The sequence below is a fragment of the Chiloscyllium punctatum genome, chromosome 33 (assembly GCF_047496795.1).
Source record: "Chiloscyllium punctatum isolate Juve2018m chromosome 33, sChiPun1.3, whole genome shotgun sequence".
Lineage (NCBI taxonomy): Eukaryota > Metazoa > Chordata > Chondrichthyes > Orectolobiformes > Hemiscylliidae > Chiloscyllium > Chiloscyllium punctatum.
Window position 1 is genome coordinate 3,026,154 of NC_092771.1, and position 13,993 is coordinate 3,040,146.

Consider the following 13,993-nt stretch of genomic DNA (forward strand, 5'->3'; position numbering starts at 1 on the left):
CTCTATTATAGCCCCACTGTTTCAGCCCCTTTGTTTCAGTCCCTCTGATTCTCGCCCTCTGTTTCTGGACCTCTGTTGCAGCCCCTCTATTTCTCGCTCTCTGTTTCAGGCCCTCTGTTGCCGCCCCTCTGTTTCAGCCCCTCTGTTTCAGCCCCTCTGTATCTCGCCCTCTGTTTCAGCCCCTCTGTTTCTTGCCCTCTGTTTCAGCCACTCTGTTTCTCGCCCTCAGTTTCTGCCCCTCTGTTTCTCGCCCTCTGTTACAGCCCCTCTGTTTCAGCCCCTCTGTTTCAGCCCCTCTGTTTCAGCCCCTCTGTTTCTCGCCCTCTCTTTCAGCCCCTCTGTTTCTCGCCCTCTGTTTCAGCCCTTCTTTTTCAGCCCCTCTGTTTCTCGCCCTCTGTTTCTGCCCCTCAGTTTCTCGCCCTCTGTTTCAGCCCCTCTGTTTCTCGCCTTCTGTTTCAGCCCCTCTGATTCATGCCCTCTGTTTCAGCCCTTCTGATTCAGCCCCTCTGATTCAGCCCCTCTGTTTCTCGCCCTCTGTTTCAGCCCCTCTGTTTCAGCCCTTCTGTTTCAGCCACTCTGTTTCAGCCCCTCTTTTCTTGCCCTCTGTTTCAGCCCCTCTGTTTCTCGACCTCTGTTTCAGTCCCTCTGTTTCTCGCCATCAGTTTCAGCCCCTCTGTTTCGCGCTCTCTGTTTCAGCCCCTCTGTTTCAGCTCCTCTGTTTCTCGCCCTCTGTTTCGGCCCCTCTGTTTCTCGCCCTCTGTTTCAGCCCCTCTGTTTCTCGCCCTCTGTTTCAGCCCCTCTGATTAAGCCCCTCTGTTTCAGCCCCTCTGAATCAGCCCCTCTGATTCTGCCCCTCTGTTTCAGCCCCTCTATTTCAGCCCCTCTGTTTCTCGCCCTCTGTTTCAGCCCCTCTGTTTCTCACCCTCTGTTTCAGCACGTCTCTTTCAGCCCCTCTGTTTCTCGCTCTCTGTTTCAGCCCCTCTGTTTCTCGCCCTCTGTTTCAGCCCCTCTGTTTCAGCCTATGTGATTCAGCCCGTCTGATTCAGCCCCTCTGTTTCTCGCCCTCTGTTTCAGCCACTCTGTTTCAGCCCCTCTGTTTCTTGCCCTCTGTTTCAGCCCCTCTGTTTCTCGCCCTCTGTTTCAGCCCCTCTGTTTCTTGCCCTCTGTTTCAGCCCCTCTGTTTCTCGCCCTCTGTTTCAGCCCCTCTGTTTCTCGCCCTCTGTTTCAGCCCCTCTGTTTCTCGCCCTCTGTTTCAGTCCCTCTGTTTCGCGCTCTCTGTTTCAGCCCCTCTGTTTCAGCCCCTCTGTTTCTCGCCCTCTGTTTCTGCCCGTCTGTTTCTCGCCCTCTGTTTCAGCCCCTCTGTTTCTCGCCCTCTGTATCAGCCCCACTGTTTCTCGCCCTCTGATCAGCCCCTCTGTTTCGCGCTCTCTGTTTCAGCCCCTCTGTTTCAGCCCCTCTGTTTCTCGCCCTCTGTTTCAGCCCCTCTGTTTCGCGCTCTCTGTTTCAGCCCCTCTGTTTCAGCCCCTCTGTTTCTCGCCCTCTGTTTCGGCCCCTCTGTTTCAGCCCCTCTCTTTCTCGCCCTCTGTTTCAGTCCCTCTGATTAAGCCCCTCTGTTTCAGCCCCTCTGAATCAGCCCCTCTGATTCAGCCCCTCTGTTTCAGCCCCTCTGTTTCAGCCACACTGTTTCTCGCCCTCTGTTTCAGCCCCTCTGTTTCTCGCCCTCTGTTTCAGCCCCTCTGTTTCTCGCCCTCTGTTTTAGCCCCTCTGTTTCTCGCCCTCTGTTTCAGCCCCTCTGTTTCTCGCCCTCTGTTTCAGCCCCTCTATTTCTCGCCCTCTGTTTCAGCCCCTCTATTATAGCCCCACTGTTTCAGCCCCTTTGTTTCAGTCCCTCTGATTCTCGCCCTCTGTTTCTGGACCTCTGTTGCAGCCCCTCTATTTCTCGCTCTCTGTTTCAGCCCCTCTGTTTCAGCCCCTCTGTATCTCGCCCTCTGTTTCAGCCCCTCTGTTTCTTGCCCTCTGTTTCAGCCACTCTGTTTCTCGCCCTCAGTTTCTGCCCCTCTGTTTCTCGCCCTCTGTTACAGCCCCTCTGTTTCAGCCCCTCTGTTTCAGCCCCTCTGTTTCAGCCCCTCTGTTTCTCGCCCTCTCTTTCAGCCCCTCTGTTTCTCGCCCTCTGTTTCAGCCCTTCTTTTTCAGCCCCTCTGTTTCTCGCCCTCTGTTTCTGCCCCTCAGTTTCTCGCCCTCTGTTTCAGCCCCTCTGTTTCTCGCCTTCTGTTTCAGCCCCTCTGATTCATGCCCTCTGTTTCAGCCCTTCTGATTCAGCCCCTCTGATTCAGCCCCTCTGTTTCTCGCCCTCTGTTTCAGCCCCTCTGTTTCAGCCCTTCTGTTTCAGCCACTCTGTTTCAGCCCCTCTTTTCTTGCCCTCTGTTTCAGCCCCTCTGTTTCTCGACCTCTGTTTCAGTCCCTCTGTTTCTCACCATCTGTTTCAGCCCCTCTGTTTCGCGCTCTCTGTTTCAGCCCCTCTGTTTCAGCTCCTCTGTTTCTCGCCCTCTGTTTCGGCCCCTCTGTTTCTCGCCCTCTGTTTCAGCCCCTCTGTTTCTCGCCCTCTGTTTCAGCCCCTCTGATTAAGCCCCTCTGTTTCAGCCCCTCTTAATCAGCCCCTCTGATTCTGCCCCTCTGTTTCAGCCCCTCTATTTCTCGCTCTCTGTTTCAGCCCCTCTGTTTCAGCCCCTCTGTTTCTCACCCTCTGTTTCAGCACGTCTCTTTCAGCCCCTCTGTTTCTCGCTCTCTGTTTCAGCCCCTCTGTTTCTCGCCCTCTGTTTCAGCCCCTCTGATTCAGCCCCTCTGTTTCTCGCCCTCTGTTTCAGCCCCTCTGTTTCTCGCCCTCTGTTTCAGCCCCTCTGTTTCTCGCCCTCTGTTTCAGCCCCTCTGTTTCAGCCCCTCTGTTTCTCGCCCTCAGTTTCTGCCCCTCTGTTTCTCGCCCTCTGTTTCAGCCCCTCTGTTTCTCGCTCTCTGTTTCAGCCCCTCTGTTTCTCGCCCTCTGTTTCAGCCCCTCTGATTCAGCCCCTCTGTTTCTCGCCCTCTGTTTCAGCCCCTCTGTTTCTCGCCCTCTGTTTCAGCCCCTGTGTTTCTCGCCCTCTGTTTCAGCCCCTCTGTTTCAGCCCCTCTGTTTCAGCCCCTCTGTTTCTGCCCCTCAGTTTCTCGCCCTCTGTTTCAGCCCCTCTGTTTCTCGCCTTCTGTTTCAGCCCCTCTGTTTCAGCCCCGCTGTTTCTCGACCTCTGTTTCAGTCCCTCTGTTTCTCACCATCTGTTTCAGCCCCTCTGTTTCGCGCTCTCTGTTTCAGCCCCTCTGTTTCAGCCCCTCTGTTTCTCGCCCTCTGTTTCGGCCCCTCTGTTTCTCGCCCTCTGTTTCAGCCCCTCTCTTTCTCGCCCTCTGTTTCAGTCCCTCTGATTAAGCCCCTCTGTTTCAGCCCCTCTGAATCAGCCCCTCTGATTCAGCCCCTCTGTTTCAGCCCCTCTGTTTCAGCCACTCTGTTTCTCGCCCTCTGTTTCAGCCCCTCTGTTTCTCGCCCTCTGTTTCAGCCCCTCTGTTTCTCGCCCTCTGTTTTAGCCCCTCTGTTTCTCGCCCTCTGTTTCAGCCCCTCTGTTTCTCGCCCTCTGTTTCAGCCCCTCTATTTCTCGCCCTCTGTTTCAGCCCCTCTATTATAGCCCCACTGTTTCAGCCCCTTTGTTTCAGTCCCTCTGATTCTCGCCCTCTGTTTCTGGACCTCTGTTGCAGCCCCTCTATTTCTCGCTCTCTGTTTCAGGCCCTCTGTTTCCGCCCCTCTGTTTCAGCCCCTCTGTTTCAGCCCCTCTGTATCTCGCCCTCTGTTTCAGCCCCTCTGTTTCTCGCCCTCTGTTTCAGCCCCTCTGTTTCTTGCCCTCTGTTTCAGCCACTCTGTTTCTCGCCCTCTGTTTCAGCATCTCTGTTTCTCGCCCTCTGTTTCAGTCCCTCTGTTTCAGCCCCTCTGTTTCTCGACCTCTGTTTCAGCCCCTCTGTTTCTCGCCCTCTGTTTCAGCCCTTCTTTTTCAGCCCCTCTGTTTCTCGCCCTCTGTTTCTGCCCCTCTGATTCAGCCCCTCTGTTTCTCGCCCTCTGTTTCAGCCCCTCTGTTTCTCGCCCTCTGTTTCAGCCCCTCTGTTTCTCGCCCTCTGTTTCAGCCCCTCTGTTTCAGCCCCTCTGTTTCTCGCCCTCAGTTTCTGCCCCTCTGTTTCTCGCCCTCTGTTTCAGCCCCTCTGATTCAGCCCCTCTGTTTCAGCCCCTCTGTTTCTCGCCCTCTGTTTCAGCCCCTGTGTTTCTCGCCCTCTGTTTCAGCCCCTCTGTTTCAGCCCCTCTGTTTCAGCCCCTCTGTTTCTGCCCCTCAGTTTCTCGCCCTCTGTTTCAGCCCCTCTGTTTCTCGCCTTCTGTTTCAGCCCCTCTGTTTCAGCCCCGCTGTTTCTCGACCTCTGTTTCAGTCCCTCTGTTTCTCACCATCTATTTCAGCCCCTCTGTTTCGCGCTCTCTGTTTCAGCCCCTCTGTTTCAGCCCCTCTGTTTCTCGCCCTCTGTTTCTGCCCGTCTGTTTCTCGCCCTCTGTTTCAGCCCCTCTGTTTCTCGCCCTCTGTATCAGCCCCACTGTTTCTCGCCCTCTGATCAGCCCCTCTGTTTCGCGCTCTCTGTTTCAGCCCCTCTGTTTCAGCCCCTCTGTTTCTCGCCCTCTGTTTCAGCCCCTCTGTTTCGCGCTCTCTGTTTCAGCCCCTCTGTTTCAGCCCCTCTGTTTCTCGCCCTCTGTTTCGGCCCCTCTGTTTCTCGCCCTCTGTTTCAGCCCCTCTCTTTCTCGCCCTCTGTTTCAGTCCCTCTGATTAAGCCCCTCTGTTTCAGCCCCTCTGAATCAGCCCCTCTGATTCAGCCCCTCTGTTTCAGCCCCTCTGTTTCAGCCACTCTGTTTCTCGCCCTCTGTTTCAGCCCCTCTGTTTCTCGCCCTCTGTTTCAGCCCCTCTGTTTCTCGCCCTCTGTTTTAGCCCCTCTGTATCTCGCCCTCTGTTTCAGCCCCTCTGTTTCTCGCCCTCTGTTTCAGCCCCTCTATTTCTCGCCCTCTGTTTCAGCCCCTCTATTATAGCCCCACTGTTTCAGCCCCTTTGTTTCAGTCCCTCTGATTCTCGCCCTCTGTTTCTGGACCTCTGTTGCAGCCCCTCTATTTCTCGCTCTCTGTTTCAGGCCCTCTGTTGCCGCCCCTCTGTTTCAGCCCCTCTGTTTCAGCCCCTCTGTATCTCGCCCTCTGTTTCAGCCCCTCTGTTTCTTGCCCTCTGTTTCAGCCACTCTGTTTCTCGCCCTCAGTTTCTGCCCCTCTGTTTCTCGCCCTCTGTTACAGCCCCTCTGTTTCAGCCCCTCTGTTTCAGCCCCTCTGTTTCAGCCCCTCTGTTTCTCGCCCTCTCTTTCAGCCCCTCTGTTTCTCGCCCTCTGTTTCAGCCCTTCTTTTTCAGCCCCTCTGATTCATGCCCTCTGTTTCAGCCCTTCTGATTCAGCCCCTCTGATTCAGCCCCTCTGTTTCTCGCCCTCTGTTTCAGCCCCTCTGTTTCAGCCCTTCTGTTTCAGCCACTCTGTTTCAGCCCCTCTTTTCTTGCCCTCTGTTTCAGCCCCTCTGTTTCTCGACCTCTGTTTCAGTCCCTCTGTTTCTCACCATCTGTTTCAGCCCCTCTGTTTCGCGCTCTCTGTTTCAGCCCCTCTGTTTCTCGCCCTCTGTTTCCGCCCCTCTGATTCAGCCCCTCTGTTTCAGCCCCTCTGAATCAGCCCCTCTGATTCAGCCTCTCTGTTTCAGCCCCTCTGTTTCAGCCCCTCTGTTTCAGCCCCTCTGAATCAGCCCCTCTGATTCTGCCCCTCTGTTTCAGCCCCTCTATTTCAGCCCCTCTGTTTCTCGCCCTCTGTTTCAGCCCCTCTGTTTCTCACCCTCTGTTTCAGCACGTCTCTTTCAGCCCCTCTGTTTCTCGCTCTCTGTTTCAGCCCCTCTGTTTCTCGCCCTCTGTTTCAGCCCCTCTGATTCAGCCCCTCTGTTTCTCGCCCTCTGTTTCAGCCCCTCTGTTTCTCGCCCTCTGTTTCAGCCCCTCTGTTTCTCGCCCTCTGTTTCAGCCCCTCTGTTTCAGCCCCTCTGTTTCTCGCCCTCAGTTTCTGCCCCTCTGTTTCTCGCCCTCTGTTTCAGCCCCTCTGTTTCAGCCCCTCTGTTTCAGCCCCTCTGTTTCTCGCCCTCTGTTTCAGCCCCTGTGTTTCTCGCCCTCTGTTTCTCGCCCTCTGTTTCAGCCCCTCTGTTTCAGCCCCTCTGTTTCTGCCCCTCAGTTTCTCGCCCTCTGTTTCAGCCCCTCTGTTTCTCGCCCTCTGTTTCAGCCCCTCTGTTTCAGCCCCTCTGTTTCAGCCCCTCTGTTTCTCGCCCTCTGTTTCAGCCCCTCTGTTTCTCGCCCTCTGTTTCAGCCCCTCTGTTTCTTGCCCTCTGTTTCAGCCACTCTGTTTCTCGCCCTCTGTTTCAGCATCTCTGTTTCTCGCCCTCTGTTTCAGTCCCTCTGTTTCAGCCCCTCTGTTTCTCGACCTCTGTTTCAGCCCCTCTGTTTCTCGCCCTCTGTTTCAGCCTCTCAGTTTCTCGCCCTCTGTTTCAGCCCCTCTGTTTCAGCCCCTCTGTTTCAGCCCCTCTGTTTCAGCCCCTGTGTTTCTCGCCCTCTGTTTCAGCCCCTCTGTTTCTTGCCCTCTGTTTCTCGCCCTCTGTATCAGCCGCTTTGTTTCAGCCCCTCTGTTTCAGCCCCTCTGTTTCAGCCCCTCTGTTTCTTGCTCTCTGTTTCAGCCCCTCTGCTTCTCGCCCTCTGTTTCAGCCCCTCTGATTCAGCCCCTTTGTTTCTCGCCCTCTGTTTCAGCCCCTCTGTTTCTCGCCCTCTGTTTCAGCCCCTCTGATTAAGCCCCTCTGTTTCAGCCCCTCTGAATCAGCCCCTCTGATTCTGCCCCTCTGTTTCAGCCCCTCTATTTCAGCCCCTCTGTTTCTCGCCCTCTGTTTCAGCCCCTCTGTTTCTCACCCTCTGTTTCAGCACGTCTCTTTCAGCCCCTCTGTTTCTCGCTCTCTGTTTCAGCCCCTCTGTTTCTCGCCCTCTGTTTCAGCCCCTCTGATTCAGCCCCTCTGTTTCTCGCCCTCTGTTTCAGCCCCTCTGTTTCTCGCCCTCTGTTTCAGCCCCTCTGTTTCTCGCCCTCTGTTTCAGCCCCTCTGTTTCAGCCCCTCTGTTTCTCGCCCTCAGTTTCTGCCCCTCTGTTTCTCGCCCTCTGTTTCAGCCCCTCTGTTTCAGCCCCTCTGTTTCAGCCCCTCTGTTTCTGCCCCTCAGTTTCTCGCCCTCTGTTTCAGCCCCTCTGTTTCTCGCCCTCTGTTTCAGCCCCTCTGTTTCAGCCCCTCTGTTTCAGCCCCTCTGTTTCTCGCCCTCTGTTTCAGCCCCTCTGTTTCTCGCCCTCTGTTTCAGCCCCTCTGTTTCTTGCCCTCTGTTTCAGCCACTCTGTTTCTCGCCCTCTGTTTCAGCATCTCTGTTTCTCGCCCTCTGTTTCAGTCCCTCTGTTTCAGCCCCTCTGTTTCTCGACCTCTGTTTCAGCCCCTCTGTTTCTCGCCCTCTGTTTCAGCCTCTCAGTTTCTCGCCCTCTGTTTCAGCCCCTCTGTTTCAGCCCCTCTGTTTCAGCCCCTCTGTTTCAGCCCCTGTGTTTCTCGCCCTCTGTTTCAGCCCCTCTGTTTCATGCCCTCTGTTTCTCGCCCTCTGTATCAGCCGCTTTGTTTCAGCCCCTCTGTTTCAGCCCCTCTGTTTCAGCCCCTCTGTTTCTTGCTCTCTGTTTCAGCCCCTCTGTTTCTCGCCCTCTGTTTCAGCCCCTCTGATTCAGCCCCTTTGTTTCTCGCCCTCTGTTTCAGCCCCTCTGTTTCTCAGCCCTCTGTTTCAGCCCCTCTGTTTCTCGCCCTCTGTTTCAGCCCCTCTGTTTCAGCCCCTCTGTTTCAGCCCCTCTGTTTCTCGCCCTCTGTTTCAGCCCCTCTGTTTCTCGCCCTCTGTTTCAGCCACTCTGTTTCAGCCCCTCTGTTTCTCACCCTCTGTTTCAGCCCCTCTGTTTCAGCCCCTCTGTTTCTCGCCCTCTGTTTCAGCCCCTCTGTTTCTCGCCCTCTGTTTCAGCCACTCTGTTTCAGCCCCTCTGTTTCTCACCCTCTGTTTCAGCCTCTCTGTTTCAGCCCCTCTGTTTCTCACCCTCTGTTTCAGCCTCTCTGTTTCAGCCCCTCTGTTTCTCGCTCTCTGTTTCAGCCCCTCTGTTTCCGCCCCTCTGTTTCAGCCCCTCTGTTTCATGCCCTCTGTTTCTCGCCCTCTGTTTCAGCCCCTCTGTTTCTTGCCCTCTGTTTCAGCCGCTCTGTTTCTCGCCCTCTGTTTCAGCCTCTCTGTTTCTCGCCCTCTGTTTCAGCCCCTCTGTTTCAGCCCCTCTGTTTCTCGCCCTCTGTTTCAGCCCCTCTGTTTCTCGCCCTCTGTTTCAGCCCCTCTGTTTCAGCCTCTCAGTTTCTCGCCCTCTGTTTCAGCCCCTCTGTTTCAGCCCCTCTGTTTCAGCCCCTCTGTTTCTCGCCCTCTGTTTCAGCCCCTCTGTTTCTCGCCCTCTGTATCAGCTGCTTTGTTTCAGCCCCTCTGTTTCAGCCCCTCTTTTTCAGCCCCTCTGTTTCTCGCCCTCTGTTTCTCGCCCTCTGTTTCAGCCCCTCTGTTTCCCGCCCTCTGTTTCAGCCCCTCTGTTTCAGCCTATGTGATTCAGCACGTCTGATTCAGCCCCTCTGTTTCTCGCCCTCTGTTTCAGCCACTCTGTTTCAGCCCCTCTGTTTCTTGCCCTCTGTTTCAGCCCCTCTGTTTCTCGCCCTCTGTTTCAGCCCCTCTGTTTCTTGCCCTCTGTTTCAGCCCCTCTGTTTCTCGCCCTCTGTTTCAGCCCCTCTGTTTCTCGCCCTCTGTTTCAGTCCCTCTGTTTCGCGCTCTCTGTTTCAGCCCCTCTGTTTCAGCCCCTCTGTTTCTCGCCCTCTGTTTCTGCCCGTCTGTTTCTCGCCCTCTGTTTCAGCCCCTCTGTTTCTCGCCCTCTGTATCAGCCCCACTGTTTCTCGCCCTCTGATCAGCCCCTCTGTTTCGCGCTCTCTGTTTCAGCCCCTCTGTTTCAGCCCCTCTGTTTCTCGCCCTCTGTTTCAGCCCCTCTGTTTCGCGCTCTCTGTTTCAGCCCCTCTGTTTCAGCCCCTCTGTTTCTCGCCCTCTGTTTCGGCCCCTCTGTTTCTCGCCCTCTGTTTCAGCCCCTCTCTTTCTCGCCCTCTGTTTCAGTCCCTCTGATTAAGCCCCTCTGTTTCAGCCCCTCTGAATCAGCCCCTCTGATTCAGCCCCTCTGTTTCAGCCCCTCTGTTTCAGCCACTCTGTTTCTCGCCCTCTGTTTCAGCCCCTCTGTTTCTCGCCCTCTGTTTCAGCCCCTCTGTTTCTCGCCCTCTGTTTCAGCCCCTCTATTTCTCGCCCTCTGTTTCAGCCCCTCTATTATAGCCCCACTGTTTCAGCCCCTTTGTTTCAGTCCCTCTGATTCTCGCCCTCTGTTTCTGGACCTCTGTTGCAGCCCCTCTATTTCTCGCTCTCTGTTTCAGGCCCTCTGTTGCCGCCCCTCTGTTTCAGCCCCTCTGTTTCAGCCCCTCTGTATCTCGCCCTCTGTTTCAGCCCCTCTGTTTCTTGCCCTCTGTTTCAGCCACTCTGTTTCTCGCCCTCAGTTTCTGCCCCTCTGTTTCTCGCCCTCTGTTACAGCCCCTCTGTTTCAGCCCCTCTGTTTCAGCCCCTCTGTTTCAGCCCCTCTGTTTCTCGCCCTCTCTTTCAGCCCCTCTGTTTCTCGCCCTCTGTTTCAGCCCTTCTTTTTCAGCCCCTCTGTTTCTCGCCCTCTGTTTCTGCCCCTCAGTTTCTCGCCCTCTGTTTCAGCCCCTCTGTTTCTCGCCTTCTGTTTCAGCCCCTCTGATTCATGCCCTCTGTTTCAGCCCTTCTGATTCAGCCCCTCTGATTCAGCCCCTCTGTTTCTCGCCCTCTGTTTCAGCCCCTCTGTTTCAGCCCTTCTGTTTCAGCCACTCTGTTTCAGCCCCTCTTTTCTTGCCCTCTGTTTCAGCCCCTCTGTTTCTCGACCTCTGTTTCAGTCCCTCTGTTTCTCACCATCTGTTTCAGCCCCTCTGTTTCGCGCTCTCTGTTTCAGCCCCTCTGTTTCAGCTCCTCTGTTTCTCGCCCTCTGTTTCGGCCCCTCTGTTTCTCGCCCTCTGTTTCAGCCCCTCTGTTTCTCGCCCTCTGTTTCAGCCCCTCTGATTAAGCCCCTCTGTTTCAGCCCCTCTGAATCAGCCCCTCTGATTCTGCCCCTCTGTTTCAGCCCCTCTATTTCAGCCCCTCTGTTTCTCGCCCTCTGTTTCAGCCCCTCTGTTTCTCACCCTCTGTTTCAGCACGTCTCTTTCAGCCCCTCTGTTTCTCGCTCTCTGTTTCAGCCCCTCTGTTTCTCGCCCTCTGTTTCAGCCCCTCTGTTTCAGCCTATGTGATTCAGCCCGTCTGATTCAGCCCCTCTGTTTCTCGCCCTCTGTTTCAGCCACTCTGTTTCAGCCCCTCTGTTTCTTGCCCTCTGTTTCAGCCCCTCTGTTTCTCGCCCTCTGTTTCAGCCCCTCTGTTTCTTGCCCTCTGTTTCAGCCCCTCTGTTTCTCGCCCTCTGTTTCAGCCCCTCTGTTTCTCGCCCTCTGTTTCAGCCCCTCTGTTTCTCGCCCTCTGTTTCAGTCCCTCTGTTTCGCGCTCTCTGTTTCAGCCCCTCTGTTTCAGCCCCTCTGTTTCTCGCCCTCTGTTTCTGCCCGTCTGTTTCTCGCCCTCTGTTTCAGCCCCTCTGTTTCTCGCCCTCTGTATCAGCCCCACTGTTTCTCGCCCCCTGATCAGCCCCTCTGTTTCGCGCTCTCTGTTTCAGCCCCTCTGTTTCATCCCCTCTGTTTCTCGCCCTCTGTTTCAGCCCCTCTGTTTCGCGCTCTCTGTTTCAGCCCCTCTGTTTCAGCCCCTCTGTTTCTCGCCCTCTGTTTCGGCCCCTCTGTTTCAGCCCCTCTCTTTCTCGCCCTCTGTTTCAGTCCCTCTGATTAAGCCCCTCTGTTTCAGCCCCTCTGAATCAGCCCCTCTGATTCAGCCCCTCTGTTTCAGCCCCTCTGTTTCAGCCACTCTGTTTCTCGCCCTCTGTTTCAGCCCCTCTGTTTCTCGCCCTCTGTTTCAGCCCCTCTGTTTCTCGCCCTCTGTTTTAGCCCCTCTGTTTCTCGCCCTCTGTTTCAGCCCCTCTGTTTCTCGCCCTCTGTTTCAGCCCCTCTATTTCTCGCCCTCTGTTTCAGCCCCTCTATTATAGCCCCACTGTTTCAGCCCCTTTGTTTCAGTCCCTCTGATTCTCGCCCTCTGTTTCTGGACCTCTGTTGCAGCCCCTCTATTTCTCGCTCTCTGTTTCAGCCCCTCTGTTTCAGCCCCTCTGTATCTCGCCCTCTGTTTCAGCCCCTCTGTTTCTTGCCCTCTGTTTCAGCCACTCTGTTTCTCGCCCTCAGTTTCTGCCCCTCTGTTTCTCGCCCTCTGTTACAGCCCCTCTGTTTCAGCCCCTCTGTTTCAGCCCCTCTGTTTCAGCCCCTCTGTTTCTCGCCCTCTCTTTCAGCCCCTCTGTTTCTCGCCCTCTGTTTCAGCCCTTCTTTTTCAGCCCCTCTGTTTCTCGCCCTCTGTTTCTGCCCCTCAGTTTCTCGCCCTCTGTTTCAGCCCCTCTGTTTCTCGCCTTCTGTTTCAGCCCCTCTGATTCATGCCCTCTGTTTCAGCCCTTCTGATTCAGCCCCTCTGATTCAGCCCCTCTGTTTCTCGCCCTCTGTTTCAGCCCCTCTGTTTCAGCCCTTCTGTTTCAGCCACTCTGTTTCAGCCCCTCTTTTCTTGCCCTCTGTTTCAGCCCCTCTGTTTCTCGACCTCTGTTTCAGCCCCTCTGTTTCGCGCTCTCTGTTTCAGCCCCACTGTTTCAGCTCCTCTGTTTCTCGCCCTCTGTTTCGGCCCCTCTGTTTCTCGCCCTCTGTTTCAGCCCCTCTGTTTCTCGCCCTCTGTTTCAGCCCCTCTGATTAAGCCCCTCTGTTTCAGCCCCTCTTAATCAGCCCCTCTGATTCTGCCCCTCTGTTTCAGCCCCTCTATTTCTCGCTCTCTGTTTCAGCCCCTCTGTTTCAGCCCCTCTGTTTCTCACCCTCTGTTTCAGCACGTCTCTAACAGCCCCTCTGTTTCTCGCTCTCTGTTTCAGCCCCTCTGTTTCTCGCCCTCTGTTTCAGCCCCTCTGATTCAGCCCCTCTGTTTCTCGCCCTCTGTTTCAGCCCCTCTGTTTCTCGCCCTCTGTTTCAGCCCCTCTGTTTCTCGCCCTCTGTTTCAGCCCCTCTGTTTCAGCCCCTCTGTTTCTCGCCCTCAGTTTCTGCCCCTCTGTTTCTCGCCCTCTGTTTCAGCCCCTCTGTTTCAGCCCCTCTGTTTCAGCCCCTCTGTTTCTCGCCCTCTGTTTCAGCCCCTGTGTTTCTCGCCCTCTGTTTCAGCCCCTCTGTTTCAGCCCCTCTGTTTCAGCCCCTCTGTTTCTGCCCCTCAGTTTCTCGCCCTCTGTTTCAGCCCCTCTGTTTCTCGCCTTCTGTTTCAGCCCCTCTGTTTCAGCCCCGCTGTTTCTCGACCTCTGTTTCAGTCCCTCTGTTTCTCACCATCTGTTTCAGCCCCTCTGTTTCGCGCTCTCTGTTTCAGCCCCTCTGTTTCAGCCCCTCTGTTTCTCGCCCTCTGTTTCGGCCCCTCTGTTTCTCGCCCTCTGTTTCAGCCCCTCTCTTTCTCGCCCTCTGTTTCAGTCCCTCTGATTAAGCCCCTCTGTTTCAGCCCCTCTGAATCAGCCCCTCTGATTCAGCCCCTCTGTTTCAGCCCCTCTGTTTCAGCCACTCTGTTTCTCGCCCTCTGTTTCAGCCCCTCTGTTTCTCGCCCTCTGTTTCAGCCCCTCTGTTTCTCGCCCTCTGTTTTAGCCCCTCTGTTTCTCGCCCTCTGTTTCAGCCCCTCTGTTTCTCGCCCTCTGTTTCAGCCCCTCTATTTCTCGCCCTCTGTTTCAGCCCCTCTATTATAGCCCCACTGTTTCAGCCCCTTTGTTTCAGTCCCTCTGATTCTCGCCCTCTGTTTCTGGACCTCTGTTGCAGCCCCTCTATTTCTCGCTCTCTGTTTCAGGCCCTCTGTTTCCGCCCCTCTGTTTCAGCCCCTCTGTTTCAGCCCCTCTGTATCTCGCCCTCTGTTTCAGCCCCTCTGTTTCTCGCCCTCTGTTTCAGCCCCTCTGTTTCTTGCCCTCTGTTTCAGCCACTCTGTTTCTCGCCCTCTGTTTCAGCATCTCTGTTTCTCGCCCTCTGTTTCAGTCCCTCTGTTTCAGCCCCTCTGTTTCTCGCCCTCTGTTTCAGCCCTTCTTTTTCAGCCCCTCTGTTTCTCGCCCTCTGTTTCTGCCCCTCTGATTCAGCCCCTCTGTTTCTCGCCCTCTGTTTCAGCCCCTCTGTTTCTCGCCCTCTGTTTCAGCCCCTCTGTTTCAGCCCCTCTGTTTCTCGCCCTCAGTTTCTGCCCCTCTGTTTCTCGCCCTCTGTTTCAGCCCCTCTGTTTCAGCCCCTCTGTTTCAGCCCCTCTGTTTCTCGCCCTCTGTTTCAGCCCCTGTGTTTCTCGCCCTCTGTTTCAGCCCCTCTGTTTCAGCCCCTCTGTTTCAGCCCCTCTGTTTCTGCCCCTCAGTTTCTCGCCCTCTGTTTCAGCCCCTCTGTTTCTCGCCTTCTGTTTCAGCCCCTCTGTTTCAGCCCCGCTGTTTCTCGACCTCTGTTTCAGTCCCTCTGTTTCTCACCATCTATTTCAGCCCCTCTGTTTCGCGCTCTCTGTTTCAGCCCCTCTGTTTCAGCCCCTCTGTTTCTCGCCCTCTGTTTCGGCCCCTCTGTTTCTCGCCC